A 10,779-nucleotide genomic window follows, 5' to 3' on the forward strand; every position below is an offset into this window, starting at 1 on the left:
CGGCCTTTTTCAGGCGTCTTTTGTACAATTGGATACGGCGAGACGATCTAGAAGAGTTAGCTTTGAGTTGTGCTTTTTTATTAATATGCAGAATGCTTTTGTAAATCTTTCCCTTCGAGTTCAGCCTATTTCTTCGTGGTGGATTTTCTGGCTGACACTTTTTCGAGCAAGGAAAAAATAATTGACTTTTGAAACAGCTATTTCAATTTGTAACATCGAATATGAAAAGTTTGAACTATTCCATTTTCAAGTTTATTCATAGTCTTCCTCGATACACCTAAAAACATGGCAGGCTAAGGGTCTCAATAATATCTAAACATGCTCTATATGTCAAAGATATTTCCATGGGATTCTAGCGTGTCTGTCACTTCCAGCCGGCTGGACCAGATTCTAGACTTGAAGCTGACGTTATCTAGTAGTGAACTTTGACTATCGTTCATTTTAGCTTCATATTTTCCCTGGCTAAATTTTTCCCCAGTGATACAGATCAGCCTCACTAATTGTTGATCACATTTTTGGTTTTCAACTTTGACATTGCGGTTCACTAACTTCTCTCCTTCACTGAGTTCTTTCCTCATTTCCTCTCGTCTTCTTGTGTTTTTTCCCTTTGCTTCACCTCCGCAATTAATGTTCACTGTCTTTAAAAATCATCTTTCTTTTTTAAGTCTTTCTTTTTGGCCATTTTATCCACTTTCCCTGTCATCTCTGCAGCAGTCTCTTTGGCAGTATCATCTTTCCCATCATTGTCTTTTTTGGCCACTTTATTCACTTTTCTTGTCGCTTCTACAGCAGTCTCTTTGGCAGAATCATCTTTCTTATTCCCTTTCTGCTTGGTCATTTTATCCCCTTTGCCTCTCTCTTCTAAAGTAGTTTTTGAGGCGGTATCATATTTCTTATTCTCTTCTTCTTTTGCCACTTTATTCCCTTTGCCTGCCTCCTCTATAGGAGTGTTCTTGGTAGAAAAATCTTTAATATTGTCTTGCTTTTTGGTCAATTTTACCAGCTTGCTTGTCTCCTGCTCAGGATTCCCCTTGATAGGTTTTATCTTCTCAGGTCCCATCTTTTTTTTTGGTGGTCCCCGAACTGTGCCAGGCTGAGGCTGTTGTATGACTGGTTGATAGATCTGACCTGTGGTAGAACACAATATTAATAGAAAGATTGAAAGTGGACACTAGATTGCTGGTTTAGTGCTGCTAAAGTTCAACCGCAGCTCAACCGATTCACTGCACGCATTGCTTCCTCTTCATTTTCAGCGAGTACCTCGCTTATCTTTTGTTTCTTATAGAAGACATCTCAGTGTATTTTCCTGATGAAGTCTCAGTTTAGCCCTTATAATTAACCTCAGAGTTAACCTTGGCTTTAAAAAAAATTCTTACACACAAAAAAGAAATTTTAAATACGCGAAAGTGGGAGAAAATTGATCTTTTAATTCGTTTTTGACTCTTCGGTTTGGGCCGTTATAACCAGAGGTTAACATTCCCTCGTTTTTAATTACTAGTAATCATATTTTCTACTTTGCTTCCAGATAAAACCTATGAAAAAAGGAAATTCAAACTTTGCTATATTCAAATTCCGTATTCAAAAACTATTTTACAATCTTATATAGTTTGTTGAGTCATACGGTGTTTACAATAAAACATATTTACCCGTGTTAACTTGTGCCTGGTTGGAATACTGGTATGCCCCTGGCAGAGCGTAGGGTTGCGGAACCTGTTGTTGCAGTGCAAGGGCTTGCGGTTGAATAGCTGTTTGTTGCATCTGAGGCTGAACTTGAGTATTCTGCAAAGCTGTTTGTGGCGCTCCAGCCTGAGTCTGAGCTGTTTGCACCGCTGGATTCATTTGAAAAGCTGCCTGTGGTACTTGAGGCTGACCTTGGGCAGTCTGTGCTACAGGGCTCACTTGAGGGAGTGTCTGTTGAACTTGAGGTTGTACTTGTCCATTTTGCATCGCTTGGTTAACTTGAGGTATCTGAGTCTGAGATTGGATTTGATTGGTTTGTATCCCTGGGTTTACTTGCGATGCGGCTGCAGCAGGAGTTTGTGGCTGCATGAGACCAGGCTGCACCACCGACCCCACCTGAGTAGCTTGGGGCTGACTGACCAGTCCAGGCTGCTGGACTTGCGGCTGCAGTTGTGCTGTTTGCTGCGTTTGAGTGGTTGTCGGTTGCGGTTGAAGAGTCTGTTGCGATGGAAGTTGACCAACTGGTTGTTGAGGTTGCGCAGGTTGCACTGCACCGCCTAACTGCGCCTCGGGTTGCAAGACTTGTGACGATACTTGTTGGTTGGTTATAACTCCTTGAGGTTGGCTTTGAAGATAGCTTTTACATGTATGTGGACAAATACTTCTCCATTCCCAGTCAGTTCGGCAAAGTTCTTGTTTGGGGTTACACTCACTGGTTGTGTCCATCACAGTATTACCTTAAGAGAGATAAATTTAAGATTGGCGAAATAGTTCCTCGCGAACGTAAGACAAGTAATCATTTTCCTAAGCGCCCCATGAGGAATTCTTATTCGCGGTTGGATGCTCCATGTACTGCTACAATCAGCACCTATTAAAGATTCTGTGTGCAGATAGTGTAAGAAAGATGATAACGTTAAAGTAAGGTTGAATGTAGAATGATATCAAGCATTATGAGCGGACATCAGCACTAGATACCTCTCGGCTGCCTTGATAAAACTAAGCTTTGACATAACTTCTAAAGAATTCAAATTGACCAATTTGGATCCTTGAAAAATGATGGAAAAGGTCGGCATAATGACTAAATCATGTCCAAGTTGACCCATACCTGAAGTACACATGGCACATGTCAGCATACAATTCTTTGTCATGTACCTGTGTTGTAAAAGGCAGCCATTACGACTCGCTAAGTCTGCACAATCTTGCACCTTGTCAGCGCAGATGTACTCTGTAAATTGTAAAACAAACAAACAAACACACAAACAAACAAGGTTGAATAGTTGCATCACTTTCATTTTGAGCATTTCCTTAGAGGAGACGAGAACCATAATAGCTTAGACTTCTTTTTAAAAGCAATTATTCGCGGGAATGCAAGCAGCCGCTTAACATCGACAGTAAGCAAAGCAAAATGTCTGCACTTCGGTTCCACTTTCTTTGTTTTCACTGCACAATAAGTCGTGATATTTTTCATTGTAACAAGATCAATGTACTGAGGTTGTAACACATGGAGGACGAGAAAGTATCCACTAAACCAATTCATCCTGGTGGAAATATTGTGGGGAGTTTTTACTGCCTCAAGCTGGTAAAGTTAGAAGTCATACCCGACAATTAAAATTCTATATCCCTTCTAAAGTAGAAGGTAACTTACCTCTACACGTATGAGGACAGACATTGGTCCATTCGTTTAGTACACAAAGCTCTTCCTGGCGCTTAGCCAGCTCTACCGCACATTTACTTGATAAGTCGAAAACAGAATCGCCTAGAAAAATCATATTTAAAAATCAATTATGGACCTCCTAATAAAGAGAACGAGAACCATCACTGAAGATTCACAGTCAGCATCATGATACTGAGTCGTAAAACTATAAATCGAAGAAATCTTGATGGCAAATTAAAGCTAAGATTAATATGTCAGGGAACCCACGGAGATACTTGGAATCTTATTAAAGTTCAGAAAACGCTGTGACCAATCCGCGATTGGAGTTATGTTTTAGTTTAGCTTCTGATTTATCGGGCGAGTGACGCAGGCTTTCTAAACCAATATCAGAGCAAAGCAAGGGAAGAATTGACTTCAAGAGTCAATTCATAAAAAAATAGTTTGAAGCGACTGAGGCTCACCTACCTGGATGACACATCTTGCAGGTTAGCTTGCAATTTCTGCTCATGAACTGAGATCGTGTTCCACAGAAAAATTCAAAATTCTTGCAACGTTCAGGTTCGTGGTCAAAGCAAGATTCCACATCTAATAAAAAATGTTATATGTGAGTATGTTGCTGATTTCCTGATCTCGTTTTGACGTCTTCTGTGTCTATTGCCGTACAGACCCACGGCAACATAGAATCAATTCTTTTTGTAATAACGAAGACGATTTTGTCAATATTGATATCATTTGTGCGTCTGTCCTCCAATGGATCATATAAATTGTGATCATCATTGTTATGAGGATCGGATTATTTTTACTGAATCTGTCACGCAATCCCAGACTTTTCTAGAATTATCTATAATCTGTAATATTTACAGAAACTTCTTTCATGTGACTCAGCAGTTTCCAAAAATAGTACAACTTGTAATACGCTATAAATAGTAATAGAAAATTCTAGATAACTAAAGTAAATTTATAAAAGCTGGCTTGTGAGAAGTACAAAAGAGATTTGCCCGAGGGCTTACCCTCGTGGCTTGCTGACTGAACTTTTGGAAGCTATGATATGACGAGGCTATGACCTTTTGACCTTGCGATATCCGGAGAGAAGAAAGAGGTGAAAAAGACGATGGTCGAGAGAGGAAGAAGATAGAGAATACAGAGTTTACTATGGAGTCCTCCGGAAGAGTTTTTGTACAAGGAAAGAATGCGATAAATCAAGAAAGCCGAGCGCTGTGGTCTTCAGTCGGCGGATGTTGGAATTGGAAGTTGATCAAGACGACGAACACTTACACGGCATGAAGGATTGTAAGCCTGCTTTATGAACTGCTTAACTTAATCTTTAACCTGAGTAAATTAGACAATGTAAAACTAATTAAATGATAGTTAAAACGGGTAACTGCTTGTTGTTACATTTTTTTGCGTGCCATATACCGTACTCGGGAGTCTATTTTCATATATGCTTTGTTAGCGGACATTTGTTGGTCATTCGTGCACGTAACATCATGTTTACTTTCAAAATGATTTCACCAAGCGAGGATTACATACCTTATTCAAGTTTAATACTTACAGCTGTTTGTTCTTCGTGAGTTTGGTTTTTTCTTCGTGGTCCTGGACACTGATTTGCAAAGCAACAACAGAGGCATACACAGAATAGCAACTGAAAGAACGCACACGAGCTTCAGAAGTAAAAGCATCGTCCTGTTAAATTGTTAGAAATTCGATTCACCGATTTGCGTAACTCGTTACTACAAACTCTTAGTAAAGAAGTGTCTCAGGACAATATGGTGACAAGTGCCACTAATGAGATATTTATAATGGGATATCGCTGGAAGCCTTACATCCGAAGATCTCTTAAGGTATAAAGTCTGCGGATAAATTCACTTTAAACGTTATCATCTGTTGTAAACACCAATCAATCAAGAGCCAATTTAATGGATAGGAGCTCAAATTTATGAAATTGAGAAGCGGCTATGCCTTCATAGCGCCGTTGACAGTACCGTTTAATCTCGAGTGCTTACTTAAGTTATAACTGATTCGATGCTGAAGTTAATTGTTCCCCAAATCTAAAAATGTTAAGCTTGCGGTTTAGCTTTCGACCGTTATTAAAGTAGCTCATTCTGGATCCATTTTTTAATTATGCGCCGCTGTCTCTACAACGTGATGGAGCGATCCAAGTAAGTTAAGACCCATAGGAGAAATTTATACAGAACCCTAAACCTTCAAGTAGGCTTCTTCGGTTCCAATCCATGTTTTGGTTGGTTAGATTTTGTTTTCGTTCGCCTAAGAGCGTCGATTTCTTGCCTCGATTCTAGTTAGGAAGACATCTATTCTTGAAGACAAAAGCTGTTAGACTAATTTTTGAAGTAAAATTTCAGTTTGTTAACGGCTTCTTAACTTTGTAAACACATTTCTTGCAAATCAAGTGCCTAAAGTGAACTCACCTAATATTGTTTATAGGTTAATTAAGTCGTTCCAGACACCCAGCCATGTTTTCATAACAATTGAGGCTTTAAGGCAATGTTACTAAATTTTTTATTGCTTACAAATGCAACCACCGGTTTTTCAGCCGGCGGCAACGTGAACTGTAACCTGTCGAAACAAGTCGTAGAAACACAGGAAATTGTGGTTGAATTACAGGTTATTCTTCTGCAGAAATTGTAAATTTAGCCATTATCCTGTATTTTCCCATCTCTATTCAAGGCACGAGTTTCCACCTACAGACGAAATTGAAGTTTTTTCAGCAAAGAAAACTATCGCCTGAATATGAAAGCGAAATTCGCTGTAATGAGCACGATTCAAGCGGTAGTGAAAATAAGGCCTGAAAATAACTCAGGCCTGTACGGGTTTGAACCCATGACCAGTGCCACACCGGTGCAGTGCTCTACCAACTGAGCCAACAAGTCAACATGTTGTTTCGTAATAAACACGTGAAGTGATGAATCAATGACTGTGAAGTCTGTGAATATATTACATAACGAACATAACTGACATAAAGACCAGCTCCCAGTTGGCTTGATAGCTCATTTAGTAGAGCACTCCACCAGTACTCACAGAGGTCATGGGTTCAAATCCCAGTATTTTTTAATCCTCATTTTTACTACTGTATAAGTAGTGCTCATTACTGCGAAGATCCCTTTCATATTCATTTCTTAAATCGCAGGTCACATATATGATTTTCATATATTCACAGTAACTATAGAAACTCTGGGAATAGAAGCTCCATCGCAGGTCATCCCTCCACAGAAATTGCAAAGGTAAGTTAGGCACTATCCAGTCTTGAAAGTCTTGAATTTTCAACTACCCAACTGATTGCATTTCTTGGGATGAAGACTTGGATAATAATTATGACTGTCACTAGATGGGCAGATTGTTATTTGCTTAAGTTTTTCTAAGCTAGTCATCAATTGGCAAAACGTTCAGTTGTTGTGAAAGCGTTAACTAGAGTAACTGTCAAATGAATTTTTGGCAGTTCACCGGCTAATCGATCTCCCTTCGATGACTTGCAGCTTGAGGGCCCATTTCTATAATCTTTGGTACCTGAGACAACTATCCTCCCGATTTAATCTTGCTAAGTTAACGTTTCACTTTCACGTGAATAATTTTTTCTTTGGGCTGGAAACTAAAAACATAATTCAAAAAGTTTTATCCCTGGCTACAGCTGTAAGAGTTGTTTCGGCCTAGTAAAGCCTTTAAAGACAAAATTGTAATATTGAGAGTCGAAGATTTTGATTTCCCAGCTTTTATATTAATCAAAAGCTTCTTAATGCTGCTGTTTGTTCCGAGGTAGCCACTTCCAAGGAATCCGTTGTTTGCCTACAATAATCTTTGCACCGATTAACAGGCGATCGGGAAGAGAAAATTCCACAGCCTAGAGAGTATTGTTGACGAATGTGATCGAACTATGATAAACGCACGGCAATTGATAATTTGACCGAGAAGTTGACGAACAATACACGACCAACCGACGATCGACAATGACGAATAAACGACCTATAAAAATCCACTGATGATATTTCACAGAACTCGATTACAACTAGATATGCCTGAAAGGGAACCCACCTGGTTTGACACGCTTGCCGTTGTAGCCTGTTCACGAACCTTTCTTCTTTTTTTTTTTTTTTTCCATTCTCTTCCATCTCTCATAAATCATCGTCAAAATCCCGAGGGGCAAAAACGAGCACCAACGCAAGGGGTTATGGGTGTGCTCATCTTGGTACTCTTTTCGCTTAATAAACGACTGTGGAAGGACTGGTATTGTTCAAAATTGACCAAATCCAAACTTAATATAAGGACTGCAGCTTCCCCCAAGGATATTCCTCTTTTAAGTTAAAGTGGCTGGATTATTGCAAAGATAGCAGGCGCTAATTCAGAAGTAATAACCTCAGTTTAGTATACCGCGGTTTTGTGAAGTTTTAGTTCAACGCATATGTGGCAAATTGAAAACTGAATGAAATGAACACAGAAACTAAAACTGTATGCAAGACAGTTACATTAAAAAGAAAATCCTTACGAAATAAAAATTTCTCTAACCCTGGGTCAATCGTGATGGACGTGTGATTGAAGTTTGCACATCGCTACACAAAGTTAAGAGAGTGTCTTTGTAAAAGCGGTCCGGTCGATTTTGCCCGAGACTTTCCCTCATTTCTTGTGTGTTGTAAGACATTCATGTGGCTATACTAAAACCACATTCCGTTTGATCGGATCTTTTTATTTTTCAAAGTTTTACGGAAATGAAATTTCACTCGAGCGAAGGCCTGTCGTGACACTTTTCAAGACTTTAATTTGAGACAACTTTGGAGGACAATTTAAGAAAAACTACGGAACTCAGCAAAAAACAAATACCCCAGCCATGTATATTAATTCTATCTTATTCATCAAGGCGACCTTCGTGAACATCACATTTCAATCAAAGAAACAGGAAGACTTGAATGACACCTTATCGATTTGCTTAAGTCACACACGCGAAAACCTATAAAATTTAAGGTAAATTTTTGAAAAAGTGAGGCGTTCTTAACTGATCCAACTAACATAGCTAGGAAGAACACGCAACAGAAAAGGTAACTACAGAAAAAAACTTTGCGGAACGACCTTTGGGAAAACTTTATAACTTCACGAACTTACCTGATTTTGGCCGCCATTTTGAAGGACTTGTCAACATGAAGCTTAACAGATGTAAACCAAGCAGGTAGATCTAAAACCATCTGAAATACATACGGAAGGAATTCAAATGAACTTTTCTTTCAATTCAAACGGTAAATTTTGCAATTGTTTGTTAAACTTACCATTCCTACATTTCCAAGCGACCATTTCTTCCAACAATTCAAACACTACAACTAGTGTTCGAATTCCCCTCGTCGATTCCACCATAAGAAATAACCTGTGTCACCCAAGCTTCGACTCGAATGTGAATTACGAATCACGTAATACAACTGCTTCATCTTCGAGGCAATATCAGCCTAGTTTTTTTTATTTTCTGATCGACAAGAACGGCAATCACGAAGCGATTGCCATGTTTACCTAATAAACGAACCGCTGACCAGCCGCTAAGTGAAATCAGTAGATTATTAGAAGATTTTTGGGAACATTCGAATATATTCATTAAAGCATCATAATATACATTACGATTCTTAGTCTTTGTGCAAAAGCATGCTTTGTCAGTGCAGACCTAGACAACTTTTGTTTTGCTCCGGATATTCTTTTTCTCTTTAAATACATTTCGTTTCAAAAAGGATTGGCATCAGTTCGTATATTTATAAACAAATCTTTACCATGTACTGTAAATAAATGTGTTCAGATAATCGAGATAACAATTGAACCTCTTGTATCGCATCAGTGGTAAAGTTTCTTGTCTTTGCTCAACTCCGAAGAGCGTGGAGCGGCAAAGACGCGACACACGAGTCACCAATCTCGCGGCTTCTCCATGCTCACAGGATATGCATGACCTCACTATATTTAAGAAAAATAAGAAACCGCTCGCAGTCTGTATTCTGTTTAACTATTTCATAGGAGTGACGTGAGTCTCTTCAATTGAGTGAGAAAGTCACAAACCCATTCTTTGCCTAGCGAGCGTAACCACAGACCACTCATGAATTGCTCCCTTGGCGCGGAAATCAGTGAAATCGTATCGAGTATACAAAGTTAGAGCGAGTTCCTTTAGACCTCCCGAACTCGTATCGCGTTGGCATCAATTATAAGTACAGGAAGAAGTCTTAAAATCTGCTAGATAAATTTGTTTCATACTTTCTGAGAAGTTAAAGAAATTCGGGAGCTTTCCTACAAAGGAACTAAAATGGTAGGTAACCGACTTAGTTTTTCAGATAATTAACAATAACTGAAAATTTGAGTGTTTGTTTGTGGACCTTACGTCTTGCCCAACAATATAGTTGCAAAGATTTTTATAGTTTGCCCACACGATTAAGCTCTTTTCTTGTAACCTGTCATCGTTTCAAAAACACCACGGCGACGGAAAACCTTTCCGAGCCTCCTTAAACACCGTTGTTGTCAAACCACATCTGTATTGTTTTTAACAGAGAACACTTGCGTCCCATGTATTTGCCCAGTGGTTGTTTTGATGACATTCAGGCCACACCTCATAAACTTCGTGATCCCTCGTGAAGCCCAGGTCAGCCGGGTTAGCGGAGAAAGTTTGCTCCAAATCTCAACACGAAACATACTTATAAAGAATTGTAGAGGGTAACTGAAATGAAAAAGAAAAAGGCGTCCTGCATAGTAGTTTTTCAAATTTCTTTTTAGCCAACAGGGAGTCGTGCAGAGGCATGGGGCGATAGCAACCAAAAATTAGGAGCAGGCAGAGGGGAGGAGCTTATTTAGCCGGCCTTTACCATGTTTTTGTATATACAAGCGTGGTACACCAAACATTCGGTTTACTTATAAAACTCTTTGTCGTTGTCGTATGAAAAAAAATGGACAATAAATTTGAAAATGAAAACGGAATAGGAATGTAGAGGCAAGACCGATACAACGTAGATAAGTTTTAAGACGGAGCACTATATTTCGGCTGGCCAAACCAGCCTTCTTCAGGTGCCTGAAGAAGGCTGAAGTTCTTCTGGTGCCTGAAGACGTTGTATCGGTCTTGCCTCTATATTTATATTCGTTACTTTGGGCCGATTAGATCATGGCTGATCCAACGTACAAGAATAGGATTATCGCTCACGGTTGCTTGCTGAACATTTCAAAAAGAATAGGGTTCAGTGATAAAAGGTCAGATCGATTAAAGGTATGAGCTGAGACTAACATGATTCACTTAACAATTTTATGTCGAGCTAATTAGTGGAAAACACTAAAAAATTGTACATTGCTAGTTTTATTAACACCTTACGTAAATGACATTGGTTACTGTTGCGGAAAATCATATTTTAGAGTCAGCTTTGTATATAAAGCAATGATTTTGCATGCATTCTTGGGAACAGCAGAAAAGACTCAGAAAAAACATTCTAAGT

General features: G+C 39.1%; 1 pseudogene across 1 annotated transcript; it reads right to left on the reverse strand.

Moving 5' to 3' along the window:
• Positions 1-56: 56 nt before the first annotated feature.
• On the reverse strand, positions 57-5,832 carry LOC148728993 (uncharacterized; annotated as a pseudogene). The gene is made up of 7 exons (XR_015988710.1): positions 5,761-5,832; positions 4,887-5,017; positions 3,800-3,919; positions 3,326-3,436; positions 2,786-2,905; positions 1,647-2,417; positions 57-1,128 (listed from the first exon to the last, which is right to left on the reverse strand). The product of XR_015988710.1 is annotated as an uncharacterized LOC148728993 (transcript).
• Between the last annotated feature and the right edge of the window lie 4,947 nt (positions 5,833-10,779).

This window comes from Stylophora pistillata, chromosome 6 (assembly GCF_964205215.1).
Source record: "Stylophora pistillata chromosome 6, jaStyPist1.2, whole genome shotgun sequence".
NCBI classification, from domain to species: domain Eukaryota; kingdom Metazoa; phylum Cnidaria; class Anthozoa; order Scleractinia; family Pocilloporidae; genus Stylophora; species Stylophora pistillata.